This window comes from Anoplopoma fimbria, chromosome 2, assembly GCF_027596085.1.
Source record: "Anoplopoma fimbria isolate UVic2021 breed Golden Eagle Sablefish chromosome 2, Afim_UVic_2022, whole genome shotgun sequence".
In the NCBI taxonomy this organism is placed as follows: Eukaryota; Metazoa; Chordata; class Actinopteri; order Perciformes; family Anoplopomatidae; genus Anoplopoma; species Anoplopoma fimbria.
In genome coordinates, this window is record NC_072450.1 from 8,613,135 (window position 1) to 8,628,796 (window position 15,662).

Here is a 15,662-nt window from a genome sequence, read left to right on the forward strand (position 1 = left end):
GTAAATTATTGGGATCAATGTGTCACTTTAAATACAACCTATAAAAAAAGGCAACAAGAGCAGGTGCAACTTTTACAACAAGAATGAAGAAAAAAAGCCTGTGCACTGATTTAAGTGCCCCTTAGAGGCATATTATAGCCTTCCCTGTTATATCTCTGTGCACAAACTTATGGAAAATAAATGTCCCACTAAAATAAAAAAGTGTTTATTCTGAGTGGTGATTTTTTCATTAAAATAACATATTTTGCATTGTTTATTGTTATAAACCATTACTAATTAAATCCCAAAATCGGTTATAAAATCTATTTTGAAGGTAATCATCGCTTTGCTAAAGGCTGACCAGTAAAAAAAATAGTTTGAATGAGGAAAAAAAAAAGACAAAAAGCATAAGTAGGGTAAGAAAATGATAAAATTCTGGAAACAAGCCTGGCCTTGAACTCCAAAATAAACCCCAAAAGAACTGTGCAAACGTCTGCCTGTTTTAAATTATTTCCAAAAATATATCAATTTCCAAAGATACATTTGCCCGGCAGTTAATAACTGCAGATGTTTCCTCACATAAGTTTTGAGACATTGATTATCAAACGCCTGTTTGAGATTCTTTCAGATTATCAAAGAAACGTCCCACATTTGCTTTTCATAGAGAAACACATCTGTGCATTATCAGCCACGACTCTAGCTATCATCGTCTGGTTAAATCTGTGTGTGTGTGTGTTTTTTGTCTGTGTCCACACGGCCTCATTGTGGGACATAACAAAGCCCAAGAAATACAACCTCCAGGGGTCTTACCTGGATGTGGCGGCCCCCCACTTTTTCATTAAAAACTGCAATCCTGCAGCTGAGGCTCCGTTACACCACAATGTGACAGAGCTATGCAAGGGCAAACATATGCGACCTGGACACAACCTTCAAATATGGCCCAATAGATGGATCTTTTGCTCTTCTCTTTTTTTAAAACAAGTTTGAATGCAAATTGATGCAGACCGTTTTCAAAAACATATCTGTCGGGCATTGTTGTTGGCCTTGCTCCGCTGTTTTCTCAAGCTTATCCTGTTTAAGTATTAAGCATTGAAATATCTGCATATTGAAATGCTACAAGAGGTTACATGCCTGTCTTTGAGGATGCATTAGAGTTCAGGTTTTTATTTTCCCTGGACAAGTAATGACTGTTTTAATTTATGCAAATAGTGTAAAATATTAAGGTTTAATCTATCTTGTTGTTTTCTGGTAAAAACATTTTTTTTCCCCTGTAATTGCTTTCTATTGGCAACAATTCTTGTGGCACATGTAGTAAAATGTGTATCATTCCCTGGGCTATCATTATGATTTTTGTCCGGCCATGTGAGAGCAACAGAGGTATTGAAGTGAGGTAATTGAAGTGTCCGAGACCAAACCTGCTATGGTGAGATGTGGGAGCAAAGTAGCAATGTAATTACAGGTCATAAGTTGACCACCTCAGAACCACAGCGGGCGCAGAGAGAGCTCAACCTGTCAAGCACTCTGAGTGTGTGTGTGTGTACTTGTCAAACAAACAGCCATCATTTTTCCACACAATTAAGTGTCATTAAATCATGACTGAAGCGATGTATAATCACCTGGGAAATTGTGAATGTATTTGCAAAAAAACCCAACATATTTTGATCATAGTTGAATAGTCCAGTGCCAGGAAGTCAGTTTCTCATTGAGAGTTGTCCTAAAGTGTGTCCATATAACACTACCCCCTAGTGGTGAAATAAGGAACTACTAATGCTGTGAGTGAAATACAGTAAAATGAAAAAGGGAGCTTTTGTTTGTTGATAATAACACTCAGATAAACGTTTGATTTGAATAGTATGAATTTTTAATTACACTTGAACACTGGCACTAAGATAAACAATTGGTTCTGAAACAGTGGAGTTAACCTCTAATTGATTTGGACACTTTACCTGGTGACGTGTCCAGGGTGAGTCCGATGTTGCACCCCCCCTCCCCCTCAGCTGTTATCAACCCACGTCTCCTCCAGTGCTTTGCGCAATTGGCCGAGCTCCTCCAGGGTGAAAGGTCAAGCCTTTAAAAGGGAATTACTTCATTGACACAATAAGAGATGACAGTTTATTTGACGTCTTACCGCCACTTCTCTCCCCTCCTACATCCAGCCCTGCCCTGCATCCTAACTGCTCCCCAGGGGGCACTGGACCCATGTGTGAGTGTGTGTGTGTGTGTGTGTGTGTGTGTGTGTGTGTGTGTGTGTGTGTGTTTATTTAGGTGTGTGTGCTGTCATTTTATCCGTGCTCATGTGCTTCTCTGTGTCCAATGTTTATTTACAAGAGCTTCTCTACCTTAAGAAATATTGTATCATATACTGATAAAATAATAAAAAATTCAATCTTTACAGCACAAATGAAGACATCACATTAGATGACATGATGTAAAAACATGAGATTAAGTTACTGTTTTTAAATGAATGTTAAGGTATCAGTTTGTACCTTACCTGCGTATTCAGTACTCACAATGTATTCTGTAGTGTGTGTGTGTGTGTGTGTGTGTGTGTGTGTGTGTGTGTGTGTGTGTGTGTGTGTGTGTGTGTGTGTGTGTGTGTGTGTGTATTTATTACTGCATCCCTGTCAGGTGTATTTACAAAAAATAGACTACAGATGTTACTTAGGATTCAAGCGCGGACTTGAGGCCTCTGTGAGTGTGTGTTTGCATGTGTGTGTTTGCATGTGTGTGTGCGTGAAGAGAAAGACAGAGACGGAGAGAGTGAGTGAGTGATTGACACCAGACATGTGTGTTACACCCAGGGGGATTGGGAGAGGCCATGCAGCCAGTCTGGCAGGTCATTATCAGTGTGTCACACAGCAGTGTGACGGCTACTTCCTCTGAGACAAAACACACACACACACACACACACACACACTCCTTCACTGAGTCATTGAGGAATGCCTATCCAAGCCAATCAATTGGGCGATCAATTGGGGACCAACTGGCAATCCCCTGCAATCAATACGCCCCTTGTTGCGTGGCTCCAGAAGTGCCACAATGGCTGTGGCACTTAATTAAGTTGTTAATTGCTGCGTTAAGCTTTCTCAGGTACCCTCCCAAGACGGTAATTGAGAGTGGCTGGACAATTCGGCTATCGGCAGCACTTTGCTAAATTTAATCACAAATCCCAGTAATGGCAAAAAGGCTGTAATACGAGCAGCCCAACAACAGTGACAGTGTCCGTTTACGAGGAGGAGAGACGGAGCAGACTGTTGCAGTCGGATTTCTGAAAAGTAGACATAATGTTGAATTTTGTTTCTGTTAGGCAGCCCTGTGTACTGCAGCATGTAGACATCTGGATGACATCATGCGGCTGAGCCAGCCAATCACAGCTCAGTTCACACTATTCAGGGATGATGAGCTTTTTTTAGGCAACATTTTATTATCCCCAAATCATCAAAGATACTGCTCTAGTTTGAAACTCAACTGTGAACTTTATTGAACATCTGGTTTACTGGTTATTGGTGCCACAACAAAATATGGTGTTACATCGCCAAGATACCCGCAATGAAAATTAGTCTTTATCTAAATATGGCAGTAAATTGATCGTCATCACTGACTTGCATGATGAGCTGGTTGTAGTAAGACAGATGATTTAATAATAACTTTTACATATACTTGCATTTAAAATATATTTTTAGTATAGTAACAGCTTCATTTTTTTTATTAATAAATCTCCAGTTCATAATATTAGTAGGATGACATTGAAATTGCATATCCACTTCACCTCATTGTTTCAGTCTCCATATTTAAAGACTTCCTATTATGGCTACAGTGGACATGTGACATGTATGTATAGTCAGCAGTGGTTACTCAGATACTTAACTTGAATAAAAGTAGACATATCATGGCCTAAAAATAAAAATGACAGAACTATAATCAGCAACATGTACTTTTATCAACAGGAAAAGCTCCTTTCAAAGTGTTGTATAATTATAGAACACCATAGTATTGTTTTTATCACTAACAAATACATGTAAGAGCATTCTGATGTTGTTTGTCAATGTGGAGCCAATGCTAGATACTATTCATACTACTGGGTAGATTTGTGGTTTAGTACTGCATCGTATCATATGAACATATTTATATGTTTTTTATGCAAAGATTTAACCAGTAACTATTTATTTATTGGAGTAGAAAGTAGTAGAAAATGGAAATAATCAAGTAAAGTATGAGAATGTGTAAATTGTACATAAGTACAGTACAAACTAGAAATGCACCGAGCTTGGAAGTTTAACATGTTTACATTAAAGAGAAAGCATGTGTTTATTTCACCAGTTTACTTACATGATTAGCTAACTGGTGAACTAGTGTTGTGTGATGTAGAGCTTATGATCATTTATAGAGTTGCCTTGGATCGCGGCAAACAACATGAATTGTAATTTGAATGGATTTATCCTTGATCGTCATTATGCACATCAGACATAGAGTGCAAAGTAATCCACTGTTTGATTGTTAATACTTATCTAAGATGTTGCCCATGAAATTAAAGCAGCAGGTATCTTCACCTGTTTAGTGTGTGCTTTTACCAAAATGGGTCTAATGTGATGAAATATTGACGCAGGAACACTCAGCCTCCCACACAGCCAAACAGCTTTTCTCCTCGCTCCTCAACGTGGTGCTCGGTCTGAGGGGGGTGATTACCGGCGCTGCCTCCAACCAGGGTGGGGTTACGAGGGAGTCGGACGACTGCTGGCTGGCACTTTTATGGTGCTATTAGCACACGGCCCGGCGTCTCGGTGTTAACACGCCTTTTTTTTTTGCAGCCCTAATCCCATTACTTTCAACACTCAAATGGAATTCAGATGGAATGGTGTCCTCCATTTTAAAAGAAACGACTCCAAACACAGCAGGCGTCTGCATTCTTATCCTTTTGCTTTGCTGGGAAATTAGAAAAGCGCAGGCAGGAGCTTAAAAGCGTATCAAATCATCATTACAAAAATGGGGAGCTTTTTTACTTCGTCCCATAGTGTAAACGTTTTCACCGCGGCACATCCACGTCTGCGGCTTCCAGAGAGGCCCCTCAAAGTGCCGCACAGCCCTTCAGAGGTTTGGTGAGAAGTGTTGGGGTTTAGTGGAGCAGGAAGAAGTGGAAGTAGCAGCGAGACAATGAGAAACAACCACTGCTGCTCTAGGCTCTGTGAACAGGCTTGCCATTGATTAAAACAGCAAGGTGTGCAATAAAGCGCAAGGCAAAGTGTTTCCTTCCATATGGACCCCCGGACCCTTAGGCTCTGGCCACCAATTGGGCCTTTTCTGTCTGCCGCTGTTCCCCCTTTTTCTCTCCCCTCTGCCTCCCCCTTCTCTCTCCCTCGGTCCCCAGATGGTAAAAACAATTTTCCAGCCCTCTGTCTCTCTCTGCTGCTGCCCGCCACTCTGCAACCACAAAGGGCCCTGGCCGTGATTCAACCGTTTACTCCAGTAATTAACAGCACCCATACCACAACAATTACAGTCACTAGGCTACTACACTCCAAATATACACACACAATCACACACATACACACACAGTGTTAACGGTGTCACAGTGTGAATTAGAAGGGAAGGTAACAGCCGGAAGCTGTAAAAATAAAATTAAAATAGTATTAACAAAAAGGTGAAAACAACATGCTGGCACTCCAGCAATGATTACCTCATAATTAGAGGAGACAAAGCTCTCTCCCTATCTAGTGGCAAAACACTGTAATTACTGCCGTGACAGAAAATCAAAGGCTACTTTGTAAGCAGCAGGAAAAATTAACATTTCAGGCCCTGAAGCTGTATGTCCTGATTAGAAACGTATTAAATCAATGCATTGCTAACTGCTGGGCATAAATACGTCCCCTCCTGAAGGGGCCTATAATTGCGAGAGCGCAGAAAAAAATAAAAGTGGGTTTCAATTTCACAAAGATGTGGCATTAATCGTAATGGCAGTATTATGTGGCAAACGTACACTCTTTTTGTTATAAGATGATGCACTTAAAGCGGCGCTTTTTTGATCAGATGTGTTTTTTAGTCGGAGTGAAGATCAAAGTGTGTTTTTCATGAATTGCTGGCGGGGTATAACCTGATCGGCCTCTCAGAATGTTGCAATGCACCAAAGCGACAGCATTTGTTGAAAACTCTTTAAACTGGACCATCAGCATATCGTACTTTGATTAATTCTTGTTGGAAAATATGTCGATGAGTTGTTTGAAATTTAATTTAACAAATCTGCAGTCAATGTCAAGTCTGTGTTTCTGTATGTTTTTGCTTGCTTTGCTGCTTTCTATGATGTTTTTTCTCCTTTCTGTCAGTTCCACTCATCAAGATTCCTCCCAACATGCAGGATGACAAAGTAAATTAGAATTTGCTCTCAGGTTGGTTGAATCAAGGTTAAAGAGAAAGGAAATGAATTATGAAATACAACAAAAACATAACCAGTAATGCAAAAATAAAACTGTTGTCATGGCTTTGAACAATAAAAAATGTGTTTTAGCGCTAGCCTGAAGAAGTGGTGCGTGAACTTTACTGACAAGATTCACCTTGCAATTCGAGTATTTGTTTAATTTCTCAAATTGGTGAGTTTCTGTGAAAAACAAGGCCAAGCTTTTGTTAAAAGTCAGCTTCTATTTAAATTTTCCCCTTCCAGGTTGGACATGTGACTCACACAGAGCCTCATGGGTTATGACCCACCTAGTTTCCGCTCCTGTTTAAATTAATAAAAGCTGCTAGTGGGAGAGCCAGCTGATCCCTAGCATCTTTAGCATGCCCACAATAGGCTCCTTGGGAATACAACTAATTACTTCACATCTGTATTTATTTGATCCGCGTGGAATTCTGCCTTCTGTCAGTACCGAGCTATGCCAGCTTGGACTAACAGTGATTCATCTAAGTGACACTTCTGGCGCAGATTCACATCAAAGCAGCGCCAAAAATCAATGGGGGAAACATGGGGAAGACGGGGAGGAGGAACTTTATTTTTTTCTTCCCCTCAGCAAAACTGTCATGCATAAAAATCCAGTAGCATAAATAAAGAAACGCCTGTGCTTGCAGGTTTGCTGAATCAGAGAGGGTGGAAATAAGATACAAGCTGTTTGTTAATGGTAGCTTAAAGAAAGACTTTCACAACTACAGCATTTTTTTGTAAACTTAAGCACTCGGTTTGACACACCAGCTCTGATGGAGAGGATGTGCCAACGTCATGCAACAGCAGCTTCTAGTGACCTCTGTTGTTCACGGAGTAAACTGCAAACAACTCGCCCTGGTAACCAGCTGGTTTAAAAGGACTGGGAGGTAAAGCTGCATAACCAAGAAACTGGATATTTTGAAGACCACATTCATATCAGCCTTCATATCAGACACATTCAAGAAAAAAAAAGACCCTTGCAGCCTGTTTTAATTTAATGAAAATGATTTGATAATTGTTCTCATAAATAGGTTGAACACTTCAGTTTAAAGCCCACTAGCAGTCAATAGAGGTCACAACATTCATTGCAATATGTCAGAGCGTTGGACAGAATAAACAACATTCTGATTATTTATTGTTAGAATAAGTAGAAGCCCTGAGGGTGTCAAAGGAAGTAAAGGTCATTTCACCAGCAAAATAAACAACATAAATAGCTCCAGTTAATGTCGGGTAATGTGCACAGATGCACTGTGTTCCAAATCACATACTTTTTGAACTGCAGCTGCACCTACAAGTACATACATGGCACATTGAACTTTGACCCCCCTTTGATACATCTGCTGATTGTCAGAACAGCCTGAAATGCATGCTGGCTTGCAGACTGCAAAATGTGTCCAGATGTAGTAGAACATCCTGGTATTTTTGGCATACTGCATTTGACATATTTAATCTCTTCTGGCATACTAACTAGTATGGTATGATGGGTTTTTGGAAAGAAACCGATGATTCTGTAGTCAGAGTTTGGCAGAAAAGGTTTGATCCTTAGACCGGGAGGATACATCAAGGTAGGGAGACTCACTTACTGTAACATTCAACTACCACAGTGTAGTTGCTCAGGAGTCAACAGAGGACTGTGGTTTTACAAGACTGGAATATATGTAACAGTGTGGCATTTCTGAAGTAGAGAGGCAAAATTACTCCTGTCAAATAAAGAAATATCCACAAGAAATGTCATGCCGATCCTGCCATTAAGAAGTCATGGGTAAAAAGCTGCCATTGGGGAGAGGACAGTTCATAGAGCTTTTCCAAAATACCTCAGGTTCATCCTCTGGAGAACATTATTTAACACATTTTTGATCAGTCCAGTAGATTTGAATACTTCTTGCATACAAGATGTTTTGATCAAATTGTGGAAAAGTCATTAGCATACATCCTCTTAGGATCATGAATATGTGCAGCAATTTTTCATATAATGCAGGAAATGTACATTTCTTGATATATTAAACAATTTGACCTTTGGGGAGCATGCACGAATCAGCATTTACATTTAATTCCCACTAATGTAATTGATATTGGAAAATATGCAAATGCTCACTGAAAAAAACCCACGCATTTTATGAAAAACATTGAAATTCTTAATGTTTAATTTATGTTATGACTCACCATCACAGGTAATGGCATTTGTTTGAATGCGTAGTGACATAACGTGTGAAATTGTATTTATTCCTTACATAATTCTGTGATCCCTCATATTCGACTTCAGACCCCTTTGAGAGTCACGATCCAAGAGATGGGAATGACTTCACTATAGCAACTTATTTATTTTGAAATGAAACGGTATGCTGAAACAGAAAACAGTCCAACTCTCTTGATCAGTCACCGTCCCAACGAGCCCTCGGGTATCGTGAAACATCTCAGCGTGAGGCGGTGCAGCCTTTACACGCTGCTTCCCTCCAGAAAACAGGTCTCAATAGATTCAAAGAAAAGAAGGAAGAGTATCTTCTCAACCTCAAGGCTAGAAGGTGATTGCTGCTCCAGGCAGAGCATTCATACAACAATATAGCTAATTTGAAACAAATTTACATCATAGTGTTGTATATTTAAACACAACTTAAACACAAAAAACAGGACTCTTAACTTCTTAATTATTCTTGTTCACACTGCATTTCCCATGCACACAGTCGCCTTAAGTGCAAATAAAGCCTCCCATCTGTTTGTAATTACAACTACATAATTTCAGTCATTGTGGCTAATCATTTTGACTGCACATTCGATTAAAACTAGTGCAGCAATGGTGCAACTTTCTGCATTAAACCTTTTGTGCTACATACAGATGTTGAACAGAAATATAATAGATTAACATCAGGCTGGAAAATTGACACTGAAAATGTATAAAAGCTTAAACTGGCTCAAAACCAAATTCCTTTTATAGCCCATTTTCCATGAGCACGTGGAATTACGCCACTGCTAGAAAAGCTTATCCTGCTAGCTTGTGTGATGCTTTTTATTTGCCTAATCCCCAAATTAAATGATGTTTGACGCAAGAAATTTTAAACCTCATGTCATCAAGCCTTTGCTCTCATCATGTCTTATTTCCCTGTGGTGCCCATCGAATAGGACAAGCAGGCGGCGTGGCAGGCTCCTTCAATAAAAGGAGTTGAGAAACGTCATGTAACATCACTTTATTGCGACTCTATGTAAGCTAACGACATTATGAACCCCGGGGCAATGGTGAAAGCTAATGACGGGAGGAGGATGGCAACGCGATGATGCCATAGAAGCCAATTTCCAGTGGCTTGCCAGATGTTAAACATCTAACTGTGCATTGATCAGTGACAGGATAGCCCATAGAGATTTCTTCATTTGCCCAAAAACGAAAAACAAGGTTTGACTATGTTCCTCCTCGGTTTAACAGGAACTGAGCGAAGCATAAATGATATGATTTAAATTAATTACATATGTTAAAACATCTAGTCTCAATTAATTCAGTTAGCCTGCAACATGATTCCACTGGCAAGGGGTAGATTAGAGGGTGTAATTAACAGAAAATGCATCACAACACAACACAACACACAGCAAACCCTAATTAAAAAGTGATGAGCAATCTCAAACTGATGAGTTTTGATTTAAAAACTGGTGGCCTTGTATTTATAAAGTTTACAGTAGTGTTGAAATGATTGGTCGGTCAACTACTAACTAAAACATCTTTGATAACTGGTCATTTAAGTCGTCTTTACGGCTTCTCAGACATGGGGATAAGATCCATATGACTGTATATCGTACATATTTGGTTTTTGAAGTCCGCCCTTGATACATTAAAGGAAATGTTTCACCATTTTCAAGCATTGGTCTACTATATCACAATTCATAGACTTGCTCTATTTAAATAAATGGCAAAATAAAACAACAATGTAAGACGTAAAGGTAATACTGCATCATCAGTTTATCTCTCAATTCAAAACTTTGAACCCAAATTATTCCTTTAAGCTCGGCAAAAAGAACAAACTTGTTTAAATTAAATCAAATATATCAATAGAAAGTGTGAAATATTAAAAGTAAACCAAATAGTAAAAAGGAATTGAAAAGGAACATGAAGAACACAATATGGCTGAAGGAGTCAAAGAAAGCAAGGGGATATAATTAGCCTCTCATTAAATAGATGTGACTTCACCTGAGGGGGGGCGCGTCCTTTCCAGGTAGCAGTCCTTTACCTGTCCTCCCTGCTTCGGGTGTGATCATGTGACCTTTTGTTCAGGACTTTTGACTTCTGTAGTGTAGAAACTGCTTCTGTTTGAGGTGTCCTACCAGCCAATCAGAAATAAGAATGATTTAATAACTTTAAACAAAAGAATCATCAACATGGTCCAGAAAAAATGTACTTAAACCGGCAGAACTCTTAATTGAGAATGGTCTGAGGTCATTTAATGATGTTTTCATTTATTTATAAAAAATAAAATAAAAATGTAATTGATATTTATTTTTTCTTTATGTGCAGCACTTTGAACTACATAGTCTGTATGAAATGTGCTATATAAATAAAGATTGTTTTTATTATTATTATTGATAATAATTTAGCTTTTTAATTTATGATTTGAAATACCTTTTCAATTATAGTTTTTGCTTAATTTTGCATTTTTTTTGTTATTGCATACATATCCTGATAATCCCAAAAAATGGATGACAAGTTCTTTTTAACAGAAAAAAGATTATAAAACAAAGTACTCAGTACTATCAGGGAATTCAGATACCACAATTTTTCTTTCTTTTTAGAAAATCGAGTATAGTATATTGTTTCTGTAAACATTGCAGAGTTTACTGTAAGATATTCTACAGGAACTCCAAAAGGCCTCCAAGTACAGGAGTAAACATAAGTATTTACTTCTTTGAGCTTTCTACAAGTACTTCTACTCTCTGCCATCGTGTGACATGGAGCAGAGTTTAACCAACGCCTGCTGTGGTCTGTTTATCTGTAGCTCTGATTCAGCGACACTGATTTAAATCAGATTGTCTGTTGAATCCTCCAACTCTGTGAAGCTGGCTGTTTCAGCAGCTTGTGACCCGTGCTGAGTCACAAACGTGATGACGCTTCTGCATCATCCAACATCCTGTGATTGGTTTGGGGGAGTATTTCCTGTTTTGAGGACATATGATGACACATTTCTATTTAATTCTTTATTAACAATCACACAACATGGTTTATTCATAACGACAGCTCTCCTGATATTTGAAAATGAACAAATAACATTGTGTTCATCCGCTCCCAACTGACTCCAGACCAGCCGGATTACAACAGTTATTATCAAAATCATTTTCTCAGCTACACAAAAGATGACAACCAAGTGACAGGGCCTCGCCCAATAAACACGAAACAAGCAATTAACCCAACTATCACCCTATAATCACGAGTCAACTGTGGAGCTAGCTGGTTCCCCCGCTCTGCTACCGATCGTCCCCCCGTTTTGGCAGCAGAGCCCTTTGGAGGGAAAACATGGAACATCTGGTGGAAGCAGACAGGGGCTGGCGCTACACGATGGGAGAACAAGTGCCTGAAAGCTTCATTATGTCCCAGCTGTTGGGCTTGCTGTTGCCCTCAGCAAAAACAACCTCGGCAGGATGATGTTCCTGGCAAATACGTTGCAGATCATTTGAAGCAAAACCACTCTTTTTTTTTTTTTTTTTTTTGTGCTGTTTTGCAGGGAAACGTGAGCAGGAGCTATTGGGGGGATTGTGTTGTGTGTTTTTTTCAGTTTGAGTTGACCGATGTGCATGAAAGGGCTGAGCTTTCAAGGAAGAAATACCAAAATGTAGCTCAACCTGGACACTCAGACGAGGGGAAACTATTTGAATGTATCTCCCAACCTCTCTTTCATTCTTTGAGGAGTTTTTCCTTGTTTTTGAGTTCAAGGCAGGAGACAATGTTGAACCCTGTAATGCCAATTTAAACATTGTTAGGCTATACAAATAGTCCTGACTTTACTAAAAGAGCCCAAACTACGTTTTAAACTTGTAATTCTTACTTAATCTTTTACAATCCTACAAGATATTCTAAAAGTTCTGGTGCAAGTTTCCAGACTGAAATATCTCTTCTAAGCTTCTCATCATCAGGTCAAAAATTGTACTTTGGTTTATAATCAAATACCTGCAGAATCAACAACATTTCCATCAACCTACTGCTGCAACTTAACAAATGACAGCATGCTAACACACTAAACTAAGATGGTCCACATGATAAACATTATACCTGCCTAACGTTAGCATGTTAGCGTTGTCATTATGACCGTGTTAGCATGTTGAAATTAGCATTCAGCTCATATCACCTTTCGTCACAGAGTTGCTAGCATGGCTGTAGACTCTTTAGTCTTATTTCGTTGTGAATAAAACAGATGATTGACAGGTGCTGGGTTTAGCTATCAAAGATTCACAGTGAACTTAAATTGAAGACTAGTCTTGTTGACATCTAACACTTAAAAAACACAACTTTGTGCAGAAAATCCCACCAGAGCCATAGTCAGAATTTTAAGAAATACTGACCTCATGATCCAAATTCAAACAAACAATGCTGTGGACATGTCCTCTGTGTCCTCAATTATTTACCTTTAAAGTAACAGTTGATTCAGGTGTATCTGATATTCACTGCTCACTCCTTGAGCAAACTATCGCACATGTATTATGTAGAGAATAATCAATGGAGTCAGGCCAGGTGTTCAGAGGTCAAAGGTTGGGATGTGAACCTTTCTTTCTCTTTTCCCCATTTTTCTAACTTTTCTTATTTCCTCTTGCCGTACCGGCAGCGGCAGCAGAACCGGCTCTCTCAGGTCGGACAGCTTGTTCAAGTCGAATGCTATTAGTTCTGGGTCAGCGCCTGGGCTTTCTCTACACCCCAACAACACCTTTTCACCAGGCAGGGATTCCAACCACCATTAATCAGAGCGGTGACAGCCCATGGATGTCAGTAAATATGTTTCCCTCACTGCCTCTTTTTCCCTCCACTTTCCTTTCCCACTCTTTCTCTCTCTCTCTCTTGCTCCTATGATTGTTCTTTTTTCCCTGTTCTTTGGGGTTTAACGTTGACCTGTTCTTGCTTTGATCGTTATTATTAATATCAGGATTCAACAGTGGAAGCGTTCCACTACACGTTTAAGTTGGATACTTTTAGGGGGTTTTGGCTGGGAGAAAAACTGAGAACAGAAACAAAAAACAACAACTGCACCAAGGAGCAGAAAATTGCTTGGAGGGGGAGAAATTAAACTCTTTCACTCGGTCCCTGCTGCACCAAACATTCTCCTACAACCAGATTGCTTTAGAGCATCTTATATGCATGTTTTTTTTTTCAGTGAACATAAGTGTTGGCCAGGTGTTTATGAATGTTGTTGGAACAAAACGTCTGCTCAGTTGAGACGTTTGCGACAGTTTCCTCTCCTGCACGGGTGGTACAGCTGACAAGGAGGGGGATGAGTGCTGGCTAGAGTAGTGTGTGTGTGTGTGTGTGTGTGTGTGTGTGTGTGTGTGTGTGTGTGTGTGTGTGTGTGTGTGTGTGGTGTGTGTGTAGGTGACATGCAGGCAGAGGGCCAACGGCAGCCAGTTGGAGAAGTGGGTGCCCATCTCGGTTGGCATGCAGGGCCGCGTACCTGCTGCTGTCCAGAGACAGCTGTAATGAAGCCACCCGTGGCCGTGCAATCAGGTTGGTGGCTACTGAATGCTGATAATGCTGCAGTCTGCGCTTTTTTTTCTCGGCCTGGCAGACGGAGCTGCGACCAACCATTGACAGGCATTCCTCATGAAAAGAACTCAGTTTGGTGCCAGAGAAGTAAACAGAGAGCAGGAAAGAGCAGGGAGAGAGAGTGGAGACGTGACAAGGATAGAGAGAGAGACGAAGAGATAAAGAGAGACAGAGTGAGGGTAAACGGTGACCTTTGCAAAGATGGATTTGTTTACCAACAAATGTTCTCGCCGTCAACACCTACGCCACAGTGACCTTCACACAGAGACAGAGCTGACGGCACTCATCTGTTCTTCTTTGTGCCCACTCGTCAACGCTGAGTCGTATCTATTCAACAGACAACACCAGTCATGTTTCCTCTCTTTCATTCCACTGCACACAGCCAAGCTCATTTAATCACTATTAGCTGTAATCACGAGGGCTAAACAGGCTAAACACTAACGATAATTATGCTCTTAACTCAGTGAGGAGTGATCAATGCATATAGAAATATATGAATGTTTTCTGTTCAATAATCTCTGTATGGCTTAATAAGATCAATATTTGTGCAGCGATTGAATCTGCACTCTGATATTATTATTCACACTTTATCACGATGTGTTGTCTCAGGGAAAATGTCTCTCTTTTGTTTTATTTAAAGCACTCTGTGTTTGTGAGGTGCATTTTCAATAAACTTGCCTTGCTTTACAGTACAACTGGAGATTTAATAGTTAACTTTATAATATCTGGATCAGTTTAAATAGAAAATGCCAGAAAACAGTCTATGTTTTACGTAAAATAAAAGAAGACATGCTGCATCTAAAGTATGACTGGTGCATCTACATTTGTTAAAAATCTTCAGCTGTCTTTTGTCATCTTTTTTTGACAAAGCACTTTGTAAACCCTGTTTTTAAAGTTGCTATATAAATAAAGTTATTATTATTATTATTATTATTATTATTATTATTATTATTATTATTATTATTATTATTATTATTATTATTATATTATGTGTGTGTGTGCTGCACAGACTGTAGGAACCGGGACACACTTCCTCATTGAACTGCTCAATACTACTGAATCTGTCCTGTTAAAGCTGATCATATTCACATGAAGGTGATAAAGTAAACATTGTTATATTAAAACTAATAATAGTGTGGCGTCACCTATCTACTGTCAACTATCAAATGAAGGCAAATATACCCCAAAATTAAATAACTAAATTAGAGTTTGGAACAGTTGAGCAATTCCACTTCCTTATATATGATAATAGAGTTTATCCATCAGTCATCTATGCAGCCAGCAGGTGGCAGTGTTGAGCTACTATATTTAACACAGTGACAGTGATGCACACACAACACTACATAAAGCAAAAAATGGAGATTATATCATAAATTGAAACAATTTAAATTAGATCAGGAATCAGTTTGATGTATTTTGGTGTTATTAGCATGGGAGCATATTTGTTTAACAAAAAGCAGTAAGGACTAAACAAACACCTGTTTCATTTTGGGTGCACCTCCTCTGTGACATGAGCTGTGTATTGTTCAACTGAAAAATAAGAAGCTAGTATCG